Genomic DNA, 27,669 nt, shown 5'->3' with positions numbered 1-27,669 from the left:
AAAGATAGAATAGTATTGCCCCAATGTTGAAAAACAACTCTGAGGCCAAGGAGGATGCTGCATGTTGGACAGAAGTGGGGGCGGGGAATAGCATGGCTCCCTGGGCAGGGCTTCCTCTGGCCTGCCCCCTCTCCAGGGCAGAGGGTCTAAGTGCTGTGGTTTTCCCCGCACCTCTCCCCACCACCTGGCTCTCTTCCTACCTTTCTACTACTGTCAAGCTTCTTACCATTTCCCAAGCCACCCTGTTTCCCTACTTTAGGCACTTTACCCTACTCTCCTCTCTCTCTCTCTCTCTTAAATGCTATTTAATCTAGAAAAAGAGGCATCCTGAGTTTCACTTTTACATTGCCTCATTTAACTCAACATAAGGAGGGCTGACTAGGGTCTCCTGAAAGACTTCTGACCCTCAGAGCCTATGCTTCTGAATAGTGCTCCCTGTCTCATATGGAACTTCTCACGATTTTGTGTTGGAAGGTGTTTGATTTCTCTGTATCCTCAGTGCGACATTAGAGTCAATTATTAGGTTAGGTTACCTGGTAGGAGGTGGTGTCAAAACAAATGCCTGCATGTTTGGATCCCTTGATATTTAATGATATATGTTTCACTCTTTCTTACTTATTTTTAACTTAACATTAGTGGGGTGTGGGGTAAACGCCACATTTTTTGTTTCTAAATTAGAGAGAAGGTTTATCATGGAACTCAGAGGGAAGAGCAATAAGAACTGGTTACTGGAGGTATTTAAAAACATCTTCTAAAGGAAGTTTCCTTTAGAAGAAGATTCTAGAACATACAGATAATTCTAGATTCTCAAGTACACAGGTACACATTATTCCTTTAGAGGAAAATTCTAGAATATCCACTTAATTCCAGACTTTCAAATGCACATGAGCACATTCTTCTTTTAGAGGAAGATTCGAGAATACTCAGGCCATTTCAGAATCTTGAATGCTCTTTTTACTTACTAGTCTTCTGTCTTTTCAATATCCTACACAGTTCCTCTCCTCCAGATTCTTCTCCTGCCTTGCATCCATGACGAGCAAGTGGATGTTGAAAAATGCTCTGCTTTTTTCTGTTTAGTGACCTTCACAGAACTCAGGGGACCCCAGTGAACCCTCCTCTGTCTAGCACCCTGAGATTCAGTGTACAGCTTTGTGTGGACCTACCAGCACACTTCCTGGAATCAGTAAGGACACGTGGCCCCCGAGTGGATCTCATTCACGCCCTGTTCAGTGAGGCCAGGTGGTCCCACTGTATGCTGTCCTAAAGCATGGTCCTGCACTGTGTCGGCTTTGCAGACTCCTGCCAAGTTCAGTCTTTCAGGGGGCGTCTACAATGTGAGGAGGCTCACTACAAGGTCAGAGTGCCTGAGAAACCTGATGTAGAGGGCTGGCACAGGAGATGGATACCCCTTTGCTCCTACACAAGAGGGTCTTGTATCCTTAGTCAACTAGAGACATCACTGGTGTACTTATTGAAACAATAAGAAAATATGACAGTGACAGAGACGCAGTCACTCGCATACCCAAAGGGAACGTGGTCTGCTTGGGAGAAAAACCTTGGCATCACTACGATATTCACATATAAATATACCATGAAGTGAAGGGCTGTATTTGGAATATCTGTCACAAATTTCATGTAGGTTTCCTTATTACAGTAAGGGGAAATACTAAGGCTTGCTTTTAAATTAAGGAAATAAAACCTGCATTTCCTCAATGACTAGAGAGTCAGATATTAGTGTGATCATATTACAAGGTGGCTTTCCACTTGGAGGCTGGGGGGCATCTTCTTGCAGCTCACTGTGGACTGAAATCCAGCCATGGCTCACGGCCCAAGACCCTTTTCAGGCCTGGTGGTGGTCAACCATTGCACATCTCTTCTTTCTACCTTATATCTGAATCTCCAGCCTCACTTTAATCTTGCCTTGATTGTGGTAGTAATTTTTACAAGAATAAAGTTTTTGAAAGTACAAAAATGCAACTGGCCTCAAGACTAATTAGCCACATATGCCCATCCTTGATCATACCGTGACGCCCAAGGTGGAGGCTCTTGATCAGATTAAGAAGAATGCACAGGGCCTCAGCTCATTTAACCTATCTTTCTAACACTCTTTTGGGAAATAGCTCGAAATCCACTTTTATATTGTTTTGTTACTAAGGGGAGGCAATTCACTGCCTATTTCTCACGACTGTTGGGATAAGCAGAAAAGCTGAAGTCTGTGTTTCAATTTGCCACCTGCCTTTATGATTTCTAAATAAAAAGTCATTCATTCCCTCTGCCTGTGTGATCTTATTGGCAGAGAATTCTTAGAGAGGTATTGACTTCTTTTCTGGTTTTTCTGGGTTTGGGGAACTGAGATTTAACTGGGGCAATTTTACTTCCTTGGGACTTCTGTCAATTCATAGGGGCAGTTTTCACGATCACCAACTGGAAAGGTGGGCTGTTACTGGCATGTAGTGGTGGAGATCAGAGATGGTTATAAATATCCTCCAATGCACAGGGCACTATCAAAACAGTCTTATCTGGACTGAATAGCTAAATGTAATTGAGAAAGCCCCTGTTAGATGATTACTATCTTGGTTGCCAAATATTAGTTTTTTCTCGTTTTTTACTTTTCTTTTTTTGGTACTGTGAATAGAACCCATAGGGGCATTCTACCTCTGAGCTATACCCCCAGCCCTATTTTTTATCTTTATTTTGAAACAGAGTCCTACTAAATTACAGAGGGCTTCACTAAGTAGCTGAGGCTGGCTGTGAACCATGATCCTCCTTTCTCAGCTTCCCAAGTGCTGGGATTACAAGCTTCTGCTACCACACCTGGCTTGGTTGCCAAATATTTTGAAGAAACCAATTTTGGCGGATGCGGTACTGGGGGTGGAACCCAGGGGCTTTTCTACCTCCAGGCTATACTCCCAGACCTATTTTATACTTTATTTGGAAACAGGGTCTCACTAAGTTGCTGAGAGCCTCACTGAGTAGCTGAGGCTGGCTTTGAACCTGTGTGATTCTCCTGTCTCAGCTTCCCAAGCACTGGGATTAGAAGCATGTGCCACCACACCCAGCAAGAAACCATTTTTTTAATGTGTGATATTAAGATTATTTGGTTAAATCTATACAACCTTTGGTATGCTGGGAAATTTATCTCTTTGGCTTTCTTCATGTATATATAACCCAAGACATATATGAATCCTTAGTGGCTATTTCTAAAGGACCTGCTGAGATTCTTGAGTTTAAATTATTTCCTTTTATTAATATAAAATAAATTTAAAATAAATTGAGTCAATTTATAATACCCTGTCTAGTGGGCCATAAAAAGAGGAAGCAACTACCCTCCATTGAAAATATTGTGTGTAATTTAAAGATTGGTAGACTAATAATTTAAAACAACTATTTCAATGAGATATTCACATTGATTGATTTTAAAAATTATAGTTTTTATTTGTTGGGCCGAAGGAAACTTCTCCCCTGTAGTTCTCACAAAACACGATTGGAAACTTTTTTCCCCCTTCATCATATGTTCTTAAAATCATAGCGATGTAGAGTGGACGGGTCTTAAATATTTTTCTTATTGAAACCTTTTAAGGGTCGATGAATTGAGGCATTCGGATTTTAGTTAAGTTCTAAGCTGGGTGTGGTAGCACATGCTTGTAATCCTAGTACTTGGGAGGCTGAGACAGGAAGATCACAGGTTTGTGGCCAGCCTCAGCTACTTAGTGAGGCCCTTTCCAACTTAGTGAGACTGTATTTCAAAATAAAGATTAAAAAATAGGGCAGGGGGTGTAGTTCAGAGATAAAATGCCCCTGGGTTTAATCCTCAGTACCACACACAAAAAAAGTTTTATTGGAACACAGCCGTGCTCTTTAATTTGCATATTGTCAAAGTAGGATCGTGTTTAATAAAGTTTTATTGGCATACACATCTATTTCTTTATATACTGCCTATGGAAGCTAATCAACAAGACTGGTCACAGCAGAGTCCATCCAACTTATAGAGACTAAAGTATTTACTCTTTAAACCTTTGAGAAAAAGTTTTTTTTTAAATTTTTTTACCTATTATGGAACTGAGTGCATAGCAGGTTCTCAAATAAGTATTTCCTGACTGAACAGCGTGAAGCAATGGAATTCTTTGTTCTCCTTCACTGGGCAGTGAGTTTCTTTCCTCTCCTTGCAATGGCTGTGTGGTTCTAGGACGATCTCAGCCAGTGGCTGGGAACCTCCAACAGTGTAACCTTTCTCCCCAGATTCCAGTCTCCTGCATCTTGCTCCCCGGTGAAAACTCCCATCAAAAGCTCCTCAGCTATCACATTTTCTACACGCATATGTTCCCCTTTTCCATAACTTCCTGGGGTTTATAGGTGCTTGTGGATTTTTATGTAGGTGATGGCTGAGGTTGCACTTGTTGTGGAGTGTACTAGTCAGGTTGACTTAATTGCCCTTCATAGACAATCTCGCACTGCCATGGGCAGATACCTAAACACAATAGACTTATTTCTCAGGTTCCCGGGAATCCAGGTCAGTCCACGGCGCTAATCAGGGCATTCTGTTTTATGTTGTCCCATCTTCAGCCCACAGATGCAGGATCAGGCCAAGGAGATCTCTCTGGGCTGTGTCAGGGCCTGGCACATTCCTCCTAAGTCCATTGCATGTAACTCAACTTAATGGCCTCAACCCACTATAAGGCAGGCTGGGAAATGGAGTTCATCTGGGAGCCTGGGATGAATCAGGAAGCTCGGGTGTTCCGACATCAGCAGGCATTGGCGTTGTCTCCTGGATAGTGTTAGGAAAACCAGCGCTAGCCTCTGGGGGTGCACTTCACTATCTCCTGTTCTCCCCTCCGGTTTCTAATTCACCATTGTAATTTTCTTCTGTATACAGACAGGTGTATTTATGCTTCTAATGCTTCTATAAATGATGGGCAGAGCCACTCTGAACAAACTGTTTAACCTTGCCGGACCTCAGTTTTCCCCATGATACATTTTGAAGAGGAAAAGCATGAGGAAGTATAGATTGGATTATCCCTGAAGTCCCTGGCAACGCTGAACTTCAGGAAGGGAATAGACCAAATAATATTATGTCCACAGATGAAGGCATCACTATCAACCTTAACAGTGTGGGGGTGGAGGGGATAGTGGAATGGGCCTGGGGGGCAGCACACTAAGAGGTAATGTGTGCATTATGAATGCATCACTCTATCTCTCACTATGATGTGCATTCATAGTATACCCATAAAATTCCAAAAAGAAGCAACTTTATTATGTATCCTCCTACTTTCTCTTTCTTCTATCATTGCTTAAATGATGCCAGGATTTCTATTTCTTCATGGGAAATTCTACAATTGGAAACACGGCATTATATTAATGTGAGAGAACTTTAATGACCCGATTTGTCATGAAATAATAATGATAATAACCAATGCCAAACAGCATCTGTGGCACCCTCACTCGGGACTCGGCTCCTCCTGAGCACCATCTTCCTTACCTAATTTAAGCTGTGCTAAGGTGTGGGTGCTATTTTCAATGTTTCATAGAAGAGTTTAGTCAGAGAGGGTTTATGTGATGGAGGCCGTCAGTCAGTGAGTGGTAGGAACACATTCTGGAGTGTGCATAGAGGGTTGTAGAGGACAGTTGTTTACTCACTAACCACTAGGCCGCTTTGACCTGCTCATTTGATGTCCTGTGCCACCTGCCAGTGACCACTGGTTTGTAGTGACTCTGGCTGTTTTCTTGTCATTGTAATTTGCATGTGGAGTTCACGCCAGGTTCACTGGAAACACAGTCTGAGCCTAGACTTTGCAAGCTTGTGATTCATGGAGGGCATACTCTCAGGAGTGGAGGGGTGGGGGTGTTACAGAGAAAGAGGACAGATAAGCCCTTGCTCTGAGCCGGAGCTGTGAGGTGCAGAGGACCCTTAGTTTTGGCGCTGCTCAGGCAAAGTAGATGGTGATCTATACCCAATTGTTCTGTCTGTCAGTCATCAGCCGTGGGGTGTGGTCATTAACCTCCTGGCAAAGTGGCTCTCATCAGCTAAGAGAAGTTCTCCAGAGAAGGGGAGCAATGAGCCAGTATGAGCCAAGGCCAAGAGCATCCATAAGCTCTTGTTATTGGTACCCAGTACCAAGGTTCTATAAGCAGAACTTGTAGATAAATACTGGTACCTGGTTCTATAAGCAGAACTAGGTAGGGTACCAATAGTGCCCACTACCTTGGAATTACTCAGTGTCCTTATGAATCTTACATTGGCTTATTCTGACATTTTAGACTTGACTGCATAGACACTGGTCTCTGCTTCCAAAGAAGTGAAGTGTTTCCATGCTTCAGAAAGGAACTATCTTGATAGGTTCTTTATTACTGAAAGCATTTTATTGGGCCATGCCTGTCTTAGTTTATAGTGATTATTCCTATCCACTTCTGAATTCCTGCTTCACTTGCGCCTTCAACAAGTAAATTGGAGATTCATGGATATTTTTCTTATCTGTGTATATCATTTCGTTTAGTGAACCGAAGTGGGTATATTTTCCTTAAGTCAGTAGTCAACACTGCAAAACAGTCACTGGAAGCTAGGTAAATGGAGGGGTTAATTTTATTTATCTGAAATGCACTTGACTTTCATTTCAAAAGTGACCCTTGCTGGGCTTGGTGGCACAGGCTTTTAATTCCAGTGCTTGGGAGTCTGAGACAGGAGGATCGCATAGGTTCCAAGCCAGCCTCAGCTACTTAGTGAGGCACTCAGCATCTTAGTGAGACCCTGATTCCAAATAAAGTATAAAATAGGGCTTGGAGTATAGCCTGGAGTTAGAAAAGCCCCTGGGTTCCACCACCAATACCACAAAAAAAAAAAAAAAAAGAAAAGAAAAAGTGACCCTAGTCCTTGACATAACTGCAAAGTGATGGCCACCCCAGAATTCTCTGTCCTGCTTCTTTCAAGTCCTTCACTTCTGGGCCCCTCCTCCACTAATAGATAAGCCTACAGACCAGGAAATCCCTTTGGATCAAATGCAAGTAATGGACTTCTTATTTGGATAACAGATTATATGATCTGAATACTTGAAGTCTCCCAATTACCTAGGAGTCAAGTAAAAATGAAAAGAAGGGAGACATATAAATGAAAAATAAAATATGAGTCAGTGCACCTTCTCATGCTCTAGAGGAAATGGGCTGAAACTCTGGACGTGGTGACTGTAAGATGTGAGTCATTCGTCATCCTGAATTTATTCATACCCCTGATAGAGCTGGATAGAGTAGCTATGTTTAGCTGTGACGGGCACTGCTTTATTTATTTTTAATTTTAGTTTTGGCACTAGAGTGCCAAATCTTGGAGTGTTCTACTTCTTAGCTCCATCCCCAGCTTTTTGTTTAACGTTTTGTTTTTGAAACATGGTCTCGCTAGGTTGCTGAGAATCTTACTAACTTTGCTGAGGCTGACCATCAAACTGATCCTTCGGTCCCAGCTGCCAAGTACTGGGATTACAGATGTGTGCCACCATGCCGAGCTTTTCATGGAATATTTTGTAAAGAGTAAGTCATACCGCTTTTATTCTGAAAAAGTAGAAAATAGGGTTGAATTTTAAGAAATTAAGCCATTCAATCAACCTACATAAGATCATTGTAGGGATCATAGGGTATCAATTTTTTAAAAGGCTAAAGAGCCCCCAGGCCATTGAAGTTTGATAGGGAAATTAAACATTGTGATCTAGTGAATGAAGTGTAGCTATGTGGGCATGCAGAAGGGGTGCTGTCTGACAGGAGTATGTTAAATAAAGTGGTGGCACCAGGCGCATGGGGACAAGTTGCCCATGTAGAAGTTTCCTAATGAGGGCAGTCTCTTTCATAAGAAAATGAGCATGATTGTATATGGAATTATGTTAATATTTGCCACTAAAAGACCTCATACAAGCCGGACGTGGGGGCGCACACTTGTAATCCAACTACTTGAGAGGCTGAGACAGAAGGATCGCAGTTCATGGCCAGCCTCAGCTACTTAGTGAGGCCTTTTGCAGCTCAGTGAGACCCTGTTTCAAAATAAAGAATAAAAAATAGGGCTGGGGGTGTAAATCAGAGGTAAAATGCCCTGGGTTCCATCCCTAGTACTGCAAAAGAAATTTTAAAAAAGGCCTCGTACAGTACTTTGCCTAAAAATTGTCAATCATCGTTTGAATGAATGAGATTTGAAACAAAGACAATTAACAGTATAGCCATTGGTTTTTGGTTCAAGCCAATGAGGAGAACCCACATAACATTTTTCATTCATCAAAAACAAGGAATGCAAATGATGCTGAAGTTGTATGATGGGAAAATGTATATAAATACAGAAAAGGGATATATATATATATATATATATATGATTATATATATGATTATATACGAATATAAATATAAATAGATCTGAAATCTGAAGACATTGAAGGATACAAAGGATTTTTACCTCCGATTTACACCCCCAGCCCTGTTTCTTATTCTTTATTTTGAAGCAGGGTCTCACTGAGTTGCAAAAGGCTTCACTAAGTAGCGCAGGCTGTCTGTGAACTGCGATGCTTCTGTCTCAGCCTACCAAGTACTAGGATTACAAACTTGCACCTCCACACCCGGCTTGTATGAGGCCTTTTGAAGGTTTGGAAGACAAATGAAGCTAGAAAAAAATCACAATTTAAAATATGGTGATGATCAATGTCAGGTTACAGCCTGTCTCCATCATGCTGAACTTTATTATAATGCATCAATGTGCAATGTATCAAGACAAGTGTAATCAGAACTGATTAAGATTGAGCATTTGTGAGCACCTCAGCTCTGACCTCATACATCATTCTGAGGACAGACAAGTTTTCTAAGTCACAAGCCCACACATTTGAGTAAAAGAGGAGAAAAGATAAACTTACTTTGAGTTTACCTAGGAGGTAAGCCTCCAGTACACAACTGGTACTTAGAAGGAGAAGCCAAAATATGTTGGTACTCACAACAAGGTATAGCTGTTCACTGAAGTCTTGACGGTCTTTAAACACAAAACTAACCGTCTGAATATGATTGCCAAACTTTGATGATGTGTAAGTCATGCCCCTGACTTTCTAAGCTAAAACACAGTAGAAAGAGTTTCTCACATTTTTAGATGACTGATGAGATGAATGCTCAGGAAGTTCTTGATTAAAAATTCCAGAAACTCACTCCTGAAAAGTGGGGTGAGCCCCTCCATCCTATATCAGGATGCATTCCAAGGCCCCCAGGGGATGCCTGAGCCCATGGATAGTACTGAACCCTTATGCAAGCTATTTTTTCTATATATACATACATAGTGAAGTTTAAATGATAAATTATGCACTACTGATAAAAGAACATAATTCCAATAATTTACTGCGGCATAGGAAATGTGAATGCAGTCTCTTTAAAAAAGAGTTGCTTGAATACAGTACTACAAAACCTACCACAGCTGCTCTGTTAACTGAGGAGGATACTCAGTGACTAACGGGTAGGTAGTGTATACCACCTGGATACACTGGACACAGCTGTGAGTTCATGGTTTGTGTCCTAAGCAGCCCTGCAAGGCAGCATGAGATTTTATACCCAGGAGATAGCATGCAATTTTATCCCCTGTTCAGAGTGAGGCACTGTTTGCAATTTATAAATTGTTTATCTTTGGAATTTTTCACCAAATATTTCAGACTTCATTTGACTCTAGGTAACTGAGACCAGGGGAAGTGAAACGACAGATAAAGGAAATTACTGCATGTTGAGTCTCAGCAGACACAATCTCATTTCTTATTTGATGAAGATAATAAAGCTCTACACACTGCCCCGGTCTACATAACAAACAGAAAGGGCCACTTTCTGGTGCACGCCACTTGGGTGGAAGCGGCATAATTTGAGGTGTTCAGAGTTCATTCATCCTCAATTACCAGTACGCAGTAAAGTATTTTAGATACAAGAGGCAGAGCTTGGTGACTGACAAATGTGATTTAAATGGGCACTAGAACTAGACCCACAGAAGAAGGTCCAGTTAGCCACATTAATAGACAGTGAAAAACAATGATTAATATTTCCAAGGAAGAAGAGAAAAATTTGGACAGAACCAATTCAGGACTTGAGAATTTCACCAGAAAATTACAATTAAAAAAAAAAGGAAGTGAAAAAACCCATAATAAAAAACATATATTCTGCTTATTTAAAAAGACTATTGAAAAATATGTAATCAAGTCAGAACAGTAGCACATACTTCTACTTGGGAGGCTGAAGCAGAAAGGTCCCAGGTTCGAGGCCAGCCTCAGCAAGTCAGATGTTCCTGGATTCAATCCCCAGTCGTATCCCTCCTTCAAATATGCATAAAATTGACAATGCCATGGGGAAATTAGAAAATAAAATTTATAAAATCTCCTATAAAGTTGAATATTTTAGTCAGCCATAAAAATGAAAAAAAAAAAAACCTAGATCACTTGCAGGAAAATGGATGTAACTAGAGGATATTATGCTAAGTGAGATCAGCTGTTCTCAGAAAGTGAAGGGTTCTGTGCCGCCTTCCATTTGTGGAAGCTACAGAGACTTCAGGTAAAGGAGGCGGGCTGGGCGTGGTGGCACACCTTGTAATCCTAGCATTTGGGAGGCTGAGACAGGAGGGTTCTGGTTCACAGACAGCCTCAGCTACTACTGAGTGAGGCCCTTTGCAATCCTCTGAGACCCTGTTGCAAAATAAAGAATAAAAAATACGGCTGGGGCTGTAGATTGGAGGTAGAATGCCTCTGGGTTCCTTCCCTACTACTGGAAAAAAAAATGCATGAAATTATCAGTACCAATCTCTATAAGGTGTACCGGAAAGGGCAGGGCGTGGGATTAGATGTGGAGGGAAACGCACCAAGTGCTGGTGTGCACGTTTCTATCACGCTAAACCTTATTATAATGCATCAATGTGCAGTGTATCAATAAAAGTGTATTAAGCCGGGCATGGTGGTGCACGGTTGTAATCCCAGCATTTAGGAGGCTGAGACAGGAGGATCCGGGTTCGCGGACAGCCTCAGCTACTTAGTGAGACCCTTTGCAATTCAGTGAACCCCTGTTTCAAAATAAAGAATAAAAAAATAGTGATGGGGGTGTACCTTGGAGATAGAATTCCCCTGGGTTCCATCCCCAGAACCTCAAAAATGTATATTAAGAAAAGATAGATTAAGAGGTGGGAAATGAAAGAAAATGTGTGACCAGTGTATAATCAATGCACTGAGCCCAGGAAACAGATCCCCATCAGGGACAGGGTGTGTTATGCACAGGGTGAGGACCGAGGAAGATGTCTGTGGACCAGTGTCCTGAGGGCTCCGGGAGTGGCTGGTGCAGGCCAGAGTGGTTGATGCAGATGCCGACGTTTCCTTCCAGAAAGATAACAATAATGGACGACCGGAGACATTTGCATGCACTTAGGGAAAATGGAGAATGAAGAGTTGGACATTGGAGACAAATTGGTACAAACTACAGAAGAAAGAAACATGCAAAAGATGATTATTAACTCTAGGAAGACAAATTTGTTTTTAGAAACAAAATGTAATCCTATCTTACTTCATGGCGCATCTGCGAATAGCATTAGCATAGTTATAAATATGTAAACACAGCGTATCTGAGTGGAAGTAAGATAAATCAATATGGAGAAAGTTGGGAAGGGAGAATGTGTTTGTTCTGATGAGGAGAAGGGATGGGTTTAAAAAGAGCCAGTGAATAAAGTTGCTAACTAAAAAAATAATCAAGAAATAGAGTAGAACCATATTATATAGAGATTTGGAAAAAAGTACCAAAATATACAAAACTCACAAAATAATAAAAGGCTGAAAGTTTTTTCTTGAAATATAGGTCTATGTACTCCAACAGAGAAGACTCACTTCGTTTTAAGTCCTTTAGATTTCTTTTTAAATTGAGTGCACAATTAAGTTTATTTACAGTAATAGCATGAAGCTGATGAAAATATATGAAAATATATGAAAAGAGTGGAAATAGAGATAAAAGTGAACGAGTAGAAAATAAAACTATGGTGTCTCATATACACAGTTCATCAAAAATGATGGAATAGGAACTGAGGGAGTTCCATAAAAATAACTTAATGAAAAAAGAAGATATTTTTACACAAATGTAAGGTTCACAACCAGAAGGTGGTTAGTTATATGAGTCTTATTTTTATCAGTAAGAAACATAGGAATGCAATGAAGAATTCTACTGGGAAAATAAAACTGAATAAAGGTTCTAGAGAAAGCAGATATACTTGAAGACTGTGCTCACAATATGAAGCACAGTGGGTGGATTTTTGTATTTTGTTTTTGAGGTTCTGAGCATTAAATCCAGGGACATTCTACCTCTGAAATACACCCCCAGCCACAGCCCTTTCTATTTTATTTTATTTTATTTTATCTTTATATTATTTATCATTATTATTATTATTATTATTATTATTATTATTATTATTATTTTGGTGGTACTGGGGTTCCTGGAAGCCCTTCTACCTCCGGGCTATACTCCCAGACCTATTTTTACATTTTCATTTTGGAAACAGGGTCTCCTAAGCCAGCGCGCGCGGCTGGCTTCGAACCTGCGCGATCCTCCCGTCTCTGCCTCCCAAGCGCGGGGATTACAAGCGTGCCCACCACACCCGGCTATTTTATCTTTATTTTAAAGCAGGGTCTCACCAAATTGCAGAGGGCCTTGCGGTAAGTTACTTAGACTAGCCTCAAACCTGTGGTCTTCCTATCTCAGCCTCCCAAGTACTGAGATTACAGGTATGTGCCACCTTGCCCAGCTTAGGGTATGATTTTGAACAACTGTTTGAGTATAAACAATGAGGAAAACCAATTTAGGTGGAATATACAGACGTTAGATCCAAGCATGATGGCCAATGCCTATAATCCAGTACTTGGGAAGGTGAGACAGGAAGATTGCAGATTTGAGGCCAGTCTCAGCAAATAGTGAGACTCTCATAAACCTAGTGAGACCCTGTCTCAAAATAAAAATAAAAATTGCTTGGAGATAGAATGCTTTTGGGCTCAGTCGCCAGTACCCCCCAACAAATAAAAATAAAAACTTCAGTATTTATTTGTCATTTCATAGGCTTTATTATAGTTCCCAATACAATCAATTTTCCAATGTGCCTATTTTATTTTTCCCAAACAGCTGATTTGTCTCTTACAAATAGGATATTCTGCCTGAGAAATGTTCCACTTTCTGTTTTTTATCTTTTTGAGAATCATGCTAAAAGCAAGTTTACATTTCAAGATTTGTTCTTTTCCAAAATACCTTATGTAGGATTTGTTAAAACTTGTACTTGTCAAACATTACTTTTTGTTCCTCGGTATTCCTGTCAAATATCTGATCGAACTTTTACTACCCGGAGCCATAAACATGCACCATCAAGAAACATGCATAAGACATTATGACTGGATCTGCTCCATTCTTCAGACTTTCTTTAACTCTATGGTACCATTTAAGAACTTTTATAGAAGTTGATATGTATAATAGAAAACTATGAAATTCAGAGCGTTATTATTTGAATTTGACCTTAACTTCTTTTTCTTTTTTATATTTTATTTTACTATTCAAAATAATAAATTAGCAAATGGTCTATCCATGAAGTGTATGTTTATGTTTTTCTTTATATACTTTACTGTATTTTCATTGTCTGTTATATATTCACATAGAGATATATGCTTACAATTATATATGCATAATTCTTTTTTTTTCTTTTATTTTCTGGGGAAATAAAATAAAAATAGGGCCCCAGCCCTATTTTTATTCTTTATTTTGAAACAGGGTCTACTTAAGTTGCAGAGACCCTCACTCAGTAGCTGAGGCTGGCCACAAATACAGGATCCTTCTGTCTCGGCCCCATAAGTACTGGGATTACAAGCGTGCACCACCATGCCTGCAATATGCATACTTTAAATAGACTAAAAATGCAAAACTTGGAGATCTGGTTTTAAACTTTGTGCATTATAATTTGAGTTTGCTAGGCTTCTTTTTCTTTCACTTAGAGCCTAGTTGTCAGGGGGAAATGCTGACAAAGGGATGTGATGCTTCTTTCCCTGGGTGACACAGTTCCCTGCGGTGCTGGCTACTGAACTTCAGACTTGAACAGTTTGCAGCAGCTGATTCTGCTCAGTTCCTAAAGGTCTGTCTAGATGGGTCCAAGACCATATCCTGGTAGCTCTGAGGTCTGAGCTGAAACCTCCCCTTGGCCACCAATGGCCTTTGCCCAAGGCCACGGCCCACTGTGCTACTGAGCATGGCTTTGGGCTTGAGATGACACACGTCATTCCCACCACTGTCTGCTTCTTGGCCCACAACAAAGGTAGAGCCGCCAGCAGAGTCAGTCTGGTTCATTAGTAGGAACGATCTCATGCATGTTACTGACGTCTGTAGACTTGGAGCACAGTGACAGGGTTGCTGCGTATGCATGCTCCAGGCTATAGGAGTGTCTGTCACCATCTATTGCCATCTATTGCCTGACTCTTTTTCTTCTAGGGTGGCAGAATTCTACACTCTGTGTTTCTGGCCATATTGCCACTGAAATGATCTGGTGGGATGAGAAGTGGGCCTTCAAATGATGCCCACATTCTTGTCTCTGGAACCTGTGAAAGTGACCTTGTATGACATAGGTATGATTAAGTTAGGGATTTTGAGATGGAGAGATTATCCTGGATTATTTGCATGGACCCTAAGTCCCAATTAAGTCATCTGCATGGACCTAATCCTAATGGTCTTTCTAAGATCGAGGCAGAAAGAGATCACACACACACACACACACACACACACACACACACACACGCATGCATGCATGTAGGCAAAGCAGAGGGTTGAAGACACTGGCCATGAAGACTGGAGTGATGGCCACAGCGGAGGAATCTTAGCAGCCACTAGGAGTTAAGGGGGTGAGGGACAGACTTTACTGATGGCATCCCAGGGGAATGTGGCTCTGTCAACACCCTAACTTTGGTCCAGTACTGCTGATTTCTGACTTTTTTCCTACAGACCATACAACAAAAAAATTATCTTTGTTTAAACCACTGTGATTATGGTAATTTATTACAGCCAGAATGAGGTAATACACAGCATTCCTATATCTCATCTCTTCCAGGAAGGCCAGTCTCCCAGGAAGCCTGTCATTGTACAGCATCCTCTGGGTCTTGGGTGTTCTAGGTGACTCAATGGCACTTAAGTTGTGGTCTGTGATGACACTGCAGTGTTCCCTGAGAGAAACAGGGCCGGTGTCTTTTGTTTGCAGTCCTGAGCTCAAGACGATGTCAACCACAGGCTACCTGCAGCCCTTTTATTACCATGTGGGGCCTCTGAAGGAAGGTTCATGTATCTAGGACCCGACCCTCTAAAATCCTTGGTCCATGTATCTAGGACCTGACCCTATAGAATCCTTGGTCTGTGTATCTAGGACCTGACCCTATAGAATCCTTGGTCCATTGTATCTAAGACCTGACACTGTAAAATTCTCGTGCTATACTTTCAATTCTGTAGGTTTGTCCTTGCATTTGAATCTTGTTTTCTCAAAATGTGATTTTCAGTTACAAAATATTTTAAAACTTTGATTTTTGGCTTATGCTAGTTGGGACTGATCTTTTAATCAGAAATGTGATTAAAAACTTGGCAGAAAGTAAGTCTTAAGAGCTGGAATGATATGATTTTACCTCTGTCTCATTCTAGCATTAAAACTTCTTAAGACAGAGTGCAGTGGCATTGCGCACTGACTTTGAGAGTCCTGATAGTTACTGATGTGTAAGGTGTAGTCCATTCGCTCTGAGAGAAGAGTCTTTCTTTAGAGAGCTGGCTCATACACATACCAAGTGTGGCTTTCCTGTGTTAAAAATAAACATTACCATTAATTGAGAATTTAGCCCATGAATACAGTTCTCAAAAAGTTCAATTGGAGTCATGTTTAAACCAGCCAGTTCTTACCTGTAGAAAGAACACAAGCTACCAGGCGTGGCGGTGCATGCTTGTAATCCCAGCACTCGGGAGGCTGAGACAGGAGTATTGCACAGGTTTGAAACCAGCCTCAGCTACTTAGTGAGGCTCTCAGCAACTTAGTGAGACCCTGTTTTCAATTAAAATAGAAAATAGGTCTGGAAGTGTAGCCTGGAGGTAGAAAAGCCCCTGGGTTCCATCTCAGTACCACAAAAAAAAAAAAAGAAAGGAAGGAAGGAAGGAAGGAAGGAAAGAAAGAAAGAAAGAAAGAAAGAAAGGAGGGAGGGAGGGAGGGAGGAAGGAAGGAAAAAAAAACAAAAAAACAAACACAACCTAAAGTCTAAACACAAGTCTAAATGTCCCTTCCACATGCATTAGGTAACATATTGTTTCCGTGTGCTGCCTTAAGAGATCATGGAAGATTTAGTTTCCAGAAACAACAGATCTGTTCCCCGACAGATCTGGATTTTAGAACTCTCAAATTGAGCGGTCGATAGGCCGTGCCCTTTGGAAGGCTCTTAGTGGGGATCCTTCATGACTCCTCCCAGCCGCCTGCGGCCTTGGTGTTCTTGGCTTGGGGATCCACACCACCACTCTCTCCCTCCACCTTCACGTGGCTTTCTCTGCCTAAGTTTCTCAAATCTTCCTGGAATTTTCCTTACGAAGATACTTGTGAGTGGGTTTAGGATACAGCAAACTGAACCCTGGGCATCTCATTTGGAGACACATAACCTAGTTAAGTTTACAAAAACCCTGTCTCCAAATAAACTCACATGTATAAGTTCCCAAAAAACTATCTTTGTGGAAAGCACCTTTCATTCTAATGGAGACAGGATTTAGGGCATCTTTAGAAAGAGGTCTCTTTGGAATCTCAGCATTTGGGAGGCTGAGACAGGAAGATCTTGGTTCGCGGATAGCCTCAGCTACTTCGTGAGGCCTTTTGCAACTCAGACCCTGTTTCAAAATAAAGAATAAAAAATATAGGGCTTGGGGGGTAGCTCAGAGGTAGAATGCCCCTGGGTTCAATCCCTAATACCACACACACACACACAAAAGGAGGTCTTCTTGTGTTCTTGGGTTTATGCATCTTTGGGAGGGACCCACCTACTTACTTTGATGTGAGGATTCTCTTTGTGCTGTGGCTGTTAGAGTTTGGGTTTATTTTTGCTTTGTTTTGTTTCTATTTTTAGTGATCCTTCTCTTTATCTAAGGATTTCTTTATCACTATGAACATTTAGGCCAGGTAATTGAGTGTGGTGGGGGCTTTCCTGTTTCTGCCCAGTGTGGGAGGGAGGAGACCTCATCCCTGGCCTCTATCCCATAGATGCCACTAGCAACAGCCCCTCCCCACAGTGACATTAGCTGTGTCCCCAGACCCTGCCAAATGTCCCTTGTAGGAAAAACGCCCCATGTGGAGAAGCAGAGTCTCCATCCCATGCATTACACAGTCAGTGTGATAACTGTTTTCTAGCAGGAAGGCAGAGATAGAAGGGGCTGGATTTCAGACAGCAGAGGGACAAGGAGAACTCCCGCCCCTCTCCCCTGTCAGCATTCCCAGCCTTGAAGCAGGAGGAGTGATTTTTTCTCTAGAAGATAGTTGGAGAGTGGAGTGTGTAAGGGCTTGCAGCCACCCTGGGACTCCTTCCTCTAGTGCTACAGAGCATGTACTTCAGGTCTACCGTGGGGTTGAAAATACCCCAAAGCAAAGATACCTGGGAACATGATCTCTAAAGGCCTCACCCTGCTGTAACACACAACGTCCCTCAGCCCCCAAGGTGGGCAGGGGCGCAGCACTGGACGTGGAGTAAAGAGAGGGGCTCCTGTGTCCTCTCTGCTTACATGAGAAGGTCCCATTTTGTACTAACATACCCAGGTGCAGTCCTGGGAGCTCCAGGTTGACCTCTGAGCTGGGCCCCTGGAGGGCTTTAGGAACTCTTTCCCCATTATATTTCAGCTGCATTGGGACATGCAGAATCCCGCTCTGCATAAAAAGTGGGAGGTACAGGAAGCTACTGCTGCCCCCGCCATTCATAGCTATTGCTGCCAACTTTGTCCTGTGCATAGTCTCTGACTTTTTTATGGTTTCTTTGGAGAGCACAGAAGAGATGCTGCACATTTATGGCCTTCTTCCCAAAACCTGTTCAAATGACAGGTGCTTCCGAGTAATGAAGTTCCGCCCCAGGCTATGCTTAGAGAGATGCTGAAGGTTGGCATCTGAGCCTGGCCTGGCCGAGGTTGACTTAGGTCACTGGCTGAGCTCTCTGCCAAACTCTCGTCCCTCATCGACCCTTCCCACCCCATTGGATCTCCTCCAACCCAAGACAGGAAGCCAGCCAAAACACTAGGTTAGCTCTGAGGATGACCGGGAAAACTGAGGCCTCCATTAATCACTCCCAGCTTGCCTGCCTCCGGGGCCTTTGCTGACCTCCTCCAGATGCCTTATATACCTCCTCGCTGTGTCATCACTACTCCACCCCTGTTCAGATCCTGCGGGCTTCTGTCTGCACCGTTCCCCTGCCAGCTTTAGCACCAAGATTTTCATTGGCTCCCTGGATGACAGGATGTTCCTTCAGAGGTCCCCCGTGTTCATCTGCTTTTTTCCAATAGCACAGGATCCAACCAGATGGGCAGATGTTCTTTAGGACCTTTGGGCTCTAAAATGTTAACATTTGCACATCCAATTTCTATGGTTACCTCCTACTTCTGAAACATTAAGCTCACCATCAGTGCTTAGTTAATATTGAGGGTATGGCTAATCCAGCTCACACAGTGGTTGTTTGACTGTGGGCTTGGTTTATCAAGCCTGTCCAAATGACCAACTGGCCGGTTCCCACGGTTCTGAAGGTTACATAAGTGAAGTTATTTACCTAGACCACTGGCTTCCATCCAAGACTGAGCAGAGCTGAAGGCTGCAAGATATCGTCACTAAAATGCTGTGATAATGAGATCGGAAAATCAAACCATGGTGGGGTCCTTTGAAAGAGTCTGTCACCAGCCATGTATGGTGGCGCACGCTTGCAATCCCAGTACTTGGGAGGCTGAGACTAGAGGATCGAGGTTTGCATACAGCCTCAGCTACTTAATGAGACCCTCCACAACTTAGACCTTGTTTCAAAGTAAAAAATGAAAAAAAAAAAAGGGATGGGGTGTAACTCAGAGGTTAAATGCCCCCTGGATTTCATCTCCAGTACTGCAAATAAATAAATATATGAATAAATAAATAAATTAATTAATTAAATGTCTATCACCATCCTTCTTAACTGAAGATACCACTCTGTATATATGTAAAGCTGCAAAAAATATCAGCCGTAATCACAGAAGTCTTTAAGAGAAACCTAAAGCTGTACATATTTTTCCTTCAAATTCTGCTTAGAATTCTGTCAGATCATAGACTTAATATTTAATATTCTTTAAAGTGGAGTGAATTGGTATAGCACCAGAAAATTAATTTATGTACATTTTTGTTTTGTTTACATTTATGTTTATTTGAAAAAGAATTCGTAAAAGATTAAAGAAGAAAGATTAAGTTGTGAGGCATTGATTCTAACTATCTGGATTAGTTTCTTAGTCAGCATTCATGAAGTAATAAAGGCTTTGTGGCTTCACACAGTAGAGATTCATTGTCTCACAATACTTGAGGCCAGAAATCTGAAGTTGAGGTCCTGCCAGGACCATCTTCTTTTAGTGGCTGTCAGGAGTACCCTCCCTGCCCCTCCCAGCTTTCGGTGGGCACAAGGTTCCTTGGGGTTCCTTGGCCTGTTGACCCACTGCTTCTCCCCGTGTTCTTCCCTTCGTGTTTATCTGTCTTAATGTCCAAAACTTCCCTTGTAATAAGTACACTGCTTAGATTTATTTTAGGTTACCTTGTCTCATTTTTATTTAATAACCTGTGTAAAATTCATTTCCCGTTGAGATCATCTTTGGGGGTAGAAGGGGATAGAATCTACATACTCATTTTGGGAGGACATAACTCAATTCATAATACCATCAAGATATTTTTGCATTGTGTTTGTACTGAAGATTGAACCCAAGGGTGTTCTACCTCTGAGCTACGACCCTACCCCCTTTTTAAAAAAAAGTTTTAATTTTGAAACACAGTTTTGCTATGTTGCTGAAAGTCTTGGTAAGTTGCTGAGTCTGGCCTCAAACCTGTAATTCTCCTCTCTCAGTATCCTAAGTACTGGGATTGTAGGTGTGTGCCATCTTGCCTGGTCTATCAAGATAACTTTTAATGAATATATAGCATATTACTTAAATTCATAATGATATATTCTTGCTATGCTTATATGTTTGTTTCTTAGTTCATTTGAACTGTTATAATAAAATGCCTTAAGCTGGGTAACTTATAAACAACAGATTTTTTTTTTCTCAGAGTATTAGAGGCCAGAAATTCTAGGATCAAGGCAGTTAGTGTTTTATGAAGGATGGCTCCCTTTCTGATTCATAGGTATAACCTTCTGCCTGTTTTATCTCATGTTATCAGGGCTGAAGGAGCTGTCAGGCACATCCTTTGTAAAGGTACCAATCCCATTGATTAGCGACCTTCCTGACCTAATCACATACCAAGGACCCCTCTCCTGATACCATCACCTGGGGGATATGATATCAAAATATCAATTGAGGAGGGACGCAATCACTCAGACCATACCCATGTTTGTGTGCATGGACCTGTAATTACATCCTTTTAAAAATATGCTTTTATTGCCATTATACATCAGTGAAGCTTCAAGTGATGGGAACAGACACACACACACACACACACACACACACACACACACACACACACACACAACACACGGCTGGGCATATTTCCTTCTGCATGCCAGCCCGCTCCCCAGGCACGTTAGTGAGATTGGCAGTGATACCTTCCTGTGTGGACCTGGCATGATTTGAGCTGTTTCTTTCATCAGTTCTTTTCCCCTCCACCCCTCTCCTCTTGTCCCCTTCCACTGTTCTACTGGACTTTCTCCTCGTTTGTCTCAAGTTCTGTTTGTTTCCTGTTTTCTCTCTGGCTTCCACATTATGAGAGGAAACATAGGACCCCGAGGAGTATTGGAGTCAGTGCTAGGGGACTTAGGAAAAAGGAGGACTTTCTTGAGTTGAAGTTGTCACTTTCCCGTGATCAGAGGTTATTGGGTTTTCAAAGGTAGCCGCCATGCCACTCTATTGTCTATCTTTTTCCACTTTTATTTCTTTGCACTAGAATGTTAGTGATGCTGCTTGTCTCCTTGGAGCCTTAATGCACCTGTTCCCTTCCCAGCATGCACCACTTTGTTGACCCCCACAAGGAAATCCTGAGGCTTCTGCATGAACCTCAATACGCAGTTAAGCTCCCTAAAAAGAATGCAATCACATTTCTTTCTTTTACTCACATATTTTGGAGTATGGTATCGTACTCGTAAAGAGATCTTCTGTCTCTCCATCCCTCTCTGTCTACTGTTACTGCCCATGTCAATCCTGCAATTTCATTTATAAAATATCAGAGAGGATAGTAGTTCACACACTGATTTTGAAACTTAAAAGTCACAAGGCGTCACCTCTGGCTTGTATTGTTTTCTCAATGATGTTCTATATGTACATTTGGTCTGAGACTTTATAAAAGTAAAAATTCCTTTTTGTAATTAGAGAATAAAAACAAGTAGCCAAATGAAGCTTGAACATAAATGATAAAATTATATATAATTGAGAAACACTTAAACGTTATAAAATCTGACCCTATACTTAATAATACAATGTCCTGTGGCAACTGAGTGTCAGATGAAATTACACAGAGCCATATATGTTGCCGGGTGGATTAAATATAGCTCTGAAGTACCAGTAACCCCAAAAGTGAGTGGGTCAAAAAAAGGTTTTCATTTATTTACATTGGAATATGCTTTCTTACATTGATGGCTCTTTCACTGGTTTTATATGTCTGAATAATAATTGGTGATTTTTAAAGATTGGAATTTAAACAGCATTTACCATTTTGGATCATAATTGAAACACATGTACGTAATCATAAATCCATTGTTTATGATCAAGGGCATATGAAAAATGCATTCTAGAAGATGTGTGAACCGAGAACAGTAAATGTGAGAAGATAGTACATACTTGAGATAAGTTGGAATGGAGGAGAAATATTGTGTATAATAACACCGTTGTTATCTTACTTTAAATTTCAGTTAATTTATAAAAACATTTAATTAGGACATAAGTCAAATTATGTTCCCCAATTGTAATTTTTATTTTTGGAGCCTTACAAATGGAAGTGAATCCTGCCATAAAAGATACATTAATTGCTAATAATGCATTGGTAGGAAGAATGATTATTTTTTTAATGGTACTGGGAATGGAACTCAGGGGCATTCTATCTCCGTGCTTCACTCTCAATGCTGTTTTTGATTCTCTATCTTGAAACAGGGTCTCATGAGTTGCAAAGGGCCTTGCTAAGGAGCTGAGGCTGGCCACAAACCTCGATCCTCCAGTCTCCGCCTCCCGAATGCTGGGATTACAAGTGTGTGCCACCACCCTGGCTCTGAAGAGTAATTTTTCAGGAAGAACACACACACTTTGTCACTCGCATAGGAAATGTGTGTCTCACATGATACTAGGAGGGCTCTGTATACTATATTACATCTCACAGTTTTTTTTTTTTCATGTTAACAAAGCAAATGGTTTTATTAAAAGATGCTGACATTTCCATCAGTAGTAACCATAGGGAGGCCGCTGGTTGTAACCATATTGTCCATCCTGGGGCGGATAGTAAGGTTCTTGTCTGTGCCGTGGCTAACTGTTACCCCAGGATCCTCCATGCCACTGATTGGATCGGTTGTCACTTGGCCATCCCCGCCTGCTGTCCCTACCTCTAAACTGTCTATTATCTTGCAACCGATTACCTCTGTTTCTTTGATTACCAGCAGCTCTGCTCTTCCATTCCTCAATAATTGGAGGGGATTCGGGAGGGCGTTTCAAGTATTCCTGGTACTCGTCATCTTCTGTGAATCTACTTGCAAACATCTCTTCAAAATTTACAACAGCTTTAGAAATGTCAGTCATCCTGAAATTCTGTAGTTTAAGATGTTTCGCGAGGGCTGCGCCCGCCGGGCCGGACACCTCCAGGAAGATTGCGGGGAAAGCGACCTCCGGCCCTCCGCTCTCCAGGGTAACGAGGCCGCTTACATCTCACAGTTTTAAAAAGAAGATGGTACTTGACCAGGTATTGCCTTTTCTCAGTTTGCCATAGCTGGTTAAATATAACTAATATATTTATAAACGAAGATTGGTTGGTCAACACCAAAGATAAGCCTACCTGAGAAGCCTACAAATGGATGTATAGATTATATATTATTTATAGATGCTATACATCACTTTTTCCTGACCTTTTAAAATATTTGATTTTTTAGACTATTTCTTTCCTTGTGTGTGGGGTTCAATTCTCTATTCCTTGCCTCAGTTACACACCTTTTTAAAATCAACATGGTAGCCCGGCATGGTGGTGTACACTTGTAATCTCAGCATTCAGGAGGCTGAGACAGGAGGATCATGGTTCGTGTACAGCTTTGGCTACTTAGTGAGGCCCTCTGCAACTTAGTGAGGCCCTGTTTCAAAATAAAAGAATAAAAATTAGGTCTGGGAGTAAAGCTTGGAGGTAGAGTGCCCCTGGGTTCCATCCCCAGTACTGCAAAATAAAATGAAATAAAATAAAATAAACATGGTAGCACTTGTATCCATTTTTTCCTTTTTTTAATATACTTTTGTTGGTGCATTGTAGTCTCACATGATAATGTATTTCATAGTGATCGGGAAATATATACACATAGTACTTGGTAAGTTTTCCTCTGACTCCCCTTCTACATACCGGGATGATTGGCACTGGGAATTTCACTTATGTATATAATTTTAATTTTTATCTATCCCATTAAAATTCCTATAGATAATCATGTTTATTCCTGTGGTTGATGAAGATTTTTATCTGGCAATCCTACCCAGTATCCAAGAAAACACTGAGTAATATTGGGAAGAGACCAATTAATTCCCCTAGATCTTTTAGTTATTGATGATATAATTCTTTGAAGATATTTAATAGCTAAAAAGAGGTGGAACTTCCCTGACTCTTATGGATATACGGGGATCATAGTTAATACTGAGTGAGTCATTACTGTGTGTCCAGCTGCATGCTAAGGGGTGGACATGCCTTACTTGATTTAATCTTATCAGAACTCCTATTTGCTAGGCATCACCCTTAACCCTTATTTTTTTATAAGAGGAAAACTTGTTAGTACCACACATTTATAGTCTTGGTGTACTCCGCGTTAGATCTCAGGTTACCTGGCCTCAGCTCTGAAGCTCTTAACTTTCTACCATAAATACTGAAAAGAAGGAAGGAAAAGTAGGAGGGTGCACAGGGACTCCCCTTCCTCCCCTTCCTCCTCCTCTCTCACCCTCTTCCTCCTCCCTTCCCATCACCTCTCCTTCTTACATGTAACTTCCCTCTACCTCCTGAACCGCTGTCAAATTCTGCTGAAGACTGAAATTCTCAGTGTGTATCACTTGCTTTCTTCACTTTTTCCTTGTTCCCTTAATTCTGAAAGCCAGATGGAGTTTGCAAGCTAGAGATCCCCACTCACAAAGGGACGTTGATTTCTATCGACCGCTGGTTCCAGGAGAATCTGTGGAACAATGGTAGTGAGGACAAGGGCTTAGTGCCTTTTGAGCATGGTGCTTCTGAAACCTGTTGCTCATCAGATCTCTAGAATAGATTTGCAGCCATGGCGATTCCCAGATCCTTTGCACGTGTACAGAATAGAGGGTCTGCAGTACTGGGATTCCTTGTTTGGAATGTAAATCCCAGCAAGCTAGAGCTATTTTGTCAGTGGTATTTTGTGGGATGGACCTGCCTGTGGGCTATGAAAATAGCATGCGCGGCCACAGAAGGACCTTGGGTAGCAGGGAGACTGTGCTCCAAGGGGCTGGGCTTTCTGGCTGGCTGAGCGATGAAGACAGGAAGTTCTACTTTGGCCCTGGTGACCTTGAGTGACCGGGAGACATTCAGCTGTGCTGTTTCCAGGGGAAATGAAAGGACAGTTTAGAGTCTTGGTGGGGAAGGAAGGAGGAGGGAGAAGGATGAGGGCAAGAAAAGAGTGGGAGAGATGTGGCTAGGTAAATGAGTGCATGCATTATGAAGCCAGCTAGGTCCAGGCTGAGGGCTGGATCTCTTCTGCCCTGGGTCCGCTCAATGCAAGGAGACAGTGGTGGGTGTTTAGGAGAAAATGACAGGCTCGGCGTTTGGAGTTCTGGGAGGTCAAGCAGGTGTAGGGCTCAGTGGCTCTAAGAACAGATTTCTTTGTCACAGCGTTAGGATAGCACTGGCTACTCAGATATTCCTAGTGGGGAGTTGGGCACAATCAGTATGGACAGGGATGAGGTATGGTGTCAGTTCTTATGGGAGAAACAGGCCAGGAGAGGTGCAGAAGAGGACGGAGGGCAGAGACTCTCAATGTCCATCTCCTCTTGTCTGAAAGAGTTATGACTGACCTAAGGTAAGGACCCTCAATCTGGCTGTGGACAGCTTTGTTCATGTGTTCAGAGAATATCTTATGAATAAGTGCAACCACATCTTCACACAGCTTCTGGGGCTTTCCTCCAGATTTAGCATCTCCTATGGGGCACAGCTCTCTGTCTCAGATTCCAGTGGCTGCAGTTGCCCTGAGCCAAAAGGTAATCAGGTGTGAGAAGCCCCTGTTAGATGCATGGCAGGAAGCCTGAAGACTTTGTTTCACAGACCAACAGTCAAGATACGGGGTCATCCAGGCCTCTCCTGCCAGATAAGATATTAAACCCTACTGTTTTCAACCCTCTTGCTCCACAACTGGCAGAGGCCCCACTGATGATGAGGCACAGACACTGACTGCATAGACTGCAATGGTGATGTTGCAAATAAAGGGACCAATTGCTCACCATTTCTTCTCCTTGTATTAGGATACAGATAACATAGCTGCCAGCAGCATTAATCTTTTTATTTACTTATTTATTGATTTTTTTCCAAAAATACCCAATATCCTCTCCACTCCTAATCTGAATATCATTACTAACTTGGATTAGCAGGTTCTCAACTCCAAATGCTGAGTACAGGACTAACTGGGTACGGGGCTGACCAATAATTGATCTAAGTGTCTCAACTTTAAAGGAGAAAGAAAAGCAAAAAGAAAAAGACATTAGATGATGAGATAGTACAGGAGATTAGACATGAAAATACATAAATGTGCACTGTGATGAACTGAGATCAAGAACCATGTGAAATTTAATGATGTGCATTCGATTTATTACTATTGCTAAAAGGTAGCAATTGCCGATTATACACACAGCAAGTCTAAAGGCTGGAATGTTGACAGCAATGCTCTCGAGCGTGCAAGCCTGTGTTTTCTCCTGTGATCACTGTCTTTTGAAATTGAACATGAGAGGGGATTTGTTTTCTCATGAGTCCCTGGAGGAGAAGATGGAATAGGTGACTTCTTACAGCTTTAAGAAGCAAAAGACATTTAATGAAGACATTTCCTTGGAAGAAAGTGAGTGCACTGATTGCTTTAAGTCTTTCAAGTCAAGTATTCAAGAAATTAGGAATTATTTGGTAAATCATATTGACAAATAGATAACTGGTACTGGCTACTTGCACTGAAGTGGAGAGAGAAAGATCGGAGCGCTCACTAGAAGCTTCTGTTCTGGCTGACAGGTAAGATTTATGTGCTGGAGAAAAATGAAAACTGGTAGTACCGGTGCTGTCAGCAGGCACTCGGTGATTAATTACTAGTGTCTGATATGAAAGGGTGCTACAGGGGCTACGTGCAAGCAGACAGGGTGACCACAGGCACGGGCAGCCACGGCAGGTTAGGGGTGCAGCTCAATCACTTTCTACATCTTGGCCCTATTGGTATTTTGGGTCAGATAACTCTTTCTAATGGAGGACTGTCCTGTGCACTCTAGAATTTGTAGCCTTCCTGGCCTCTACCAGATGCATACAAATAACTCTCCACCATGCCATGCACTTACCATGACAAAGGAAGATGTTTCTGGATTTTCTACATGTTCCTCGGGGGTAGAATTGCCCCTTATTGAGGACCTCAGGTCTACACCAGCAGCAATTGTTTCTTAACAATCTCCCATATAATTTAAATAGTAGATTACTCTTTGCATGACTCAGGAACCAAGTGTATGTTTTCAAACAAATATTATCTTCCATGACAACATTTGTTGTCATCAAATCTGATTGTTCATCAAATCTGATTGGTCAAGCAAAAAAAATCTGATTGGTCAAGCAAAAAAAATCTGATTGGTCAAGCAAAAAAAATCTGATTGGTCAAGCAAAAAAAAATCTGATTGGTCAAGCAAAAAAAGATCCCAGAATGGTGGCTATTTCTGTAGATTTCCTTTGGTTTATGGAAACTTGTTAAACTTAATTCACCTGCCATTCTATCTACAAATTTTGTATTAACAACTAGTGATGCTAAAAAATAAGTTTTGGAATCTATTCTCTGAGTTCCTGCTGCCTCTGCTTACTGGGTGTGCAGACTTGGGAAAATTACCTAAATCGTCCAAATCCAAATTGAGATCGTCTTTATTGTTTCAGGAATAATAATAATGCTTCCTTTAAAGTTTTATCATGAGTTCATATATTGTCATAATTATGAATTTTTATATACTGGTGACTGCTGTATTTGTGAATTGATATAAGTTAAGGACTATGTGTGGGCTGCGGAGTTCTCAGAATGGATT

At 41.6% G+C, this 27,669-nt stretch overlaps 1 protein-coding gene and 1 pseudogene across 2 annotated transcripts in view; one reads left to right on the top strand and one right to left on the bottom strand.

The window, feature by feature from the left end:
- The window catches only part of SEMA5A (semaphorin 5A), a gene marked incomplete at both ends in the record, with an annotated part of 321,241 nt that overhangs the window by 71,374 nt on the left and 222,198 nt on the right, over positions 1-27,669 (top strand). The window lies entirely within an intron of this gene.
- LOC308264320 (RNA guanine-N7 methyltransferase-activating subunit-like protein) lies at positions 22,603-22,956 on the bottom strand (annotated as a pseudogene). Its single transcript has one exon. The product of its transcript is annotated as an RNA guanine-N7 methyltransferase-activating subunit-like protein (transcript).

The sequence above is a fragment of the Muscardinus avellanarius genome (assembly GCF_963383645.1).
Source record: "Muscardinus avellanarius genome assembly, chromosome: 1".
Lineage (NCBI taxonomy): Eukaryota > Metazoa > Chordata > Mammalia > Rodentia > Gliridae > Muscardinus > Muscardinus avellanarius.
This window is presented reverse-complemented; position numbering and strand designations above follow the sequence as displayed.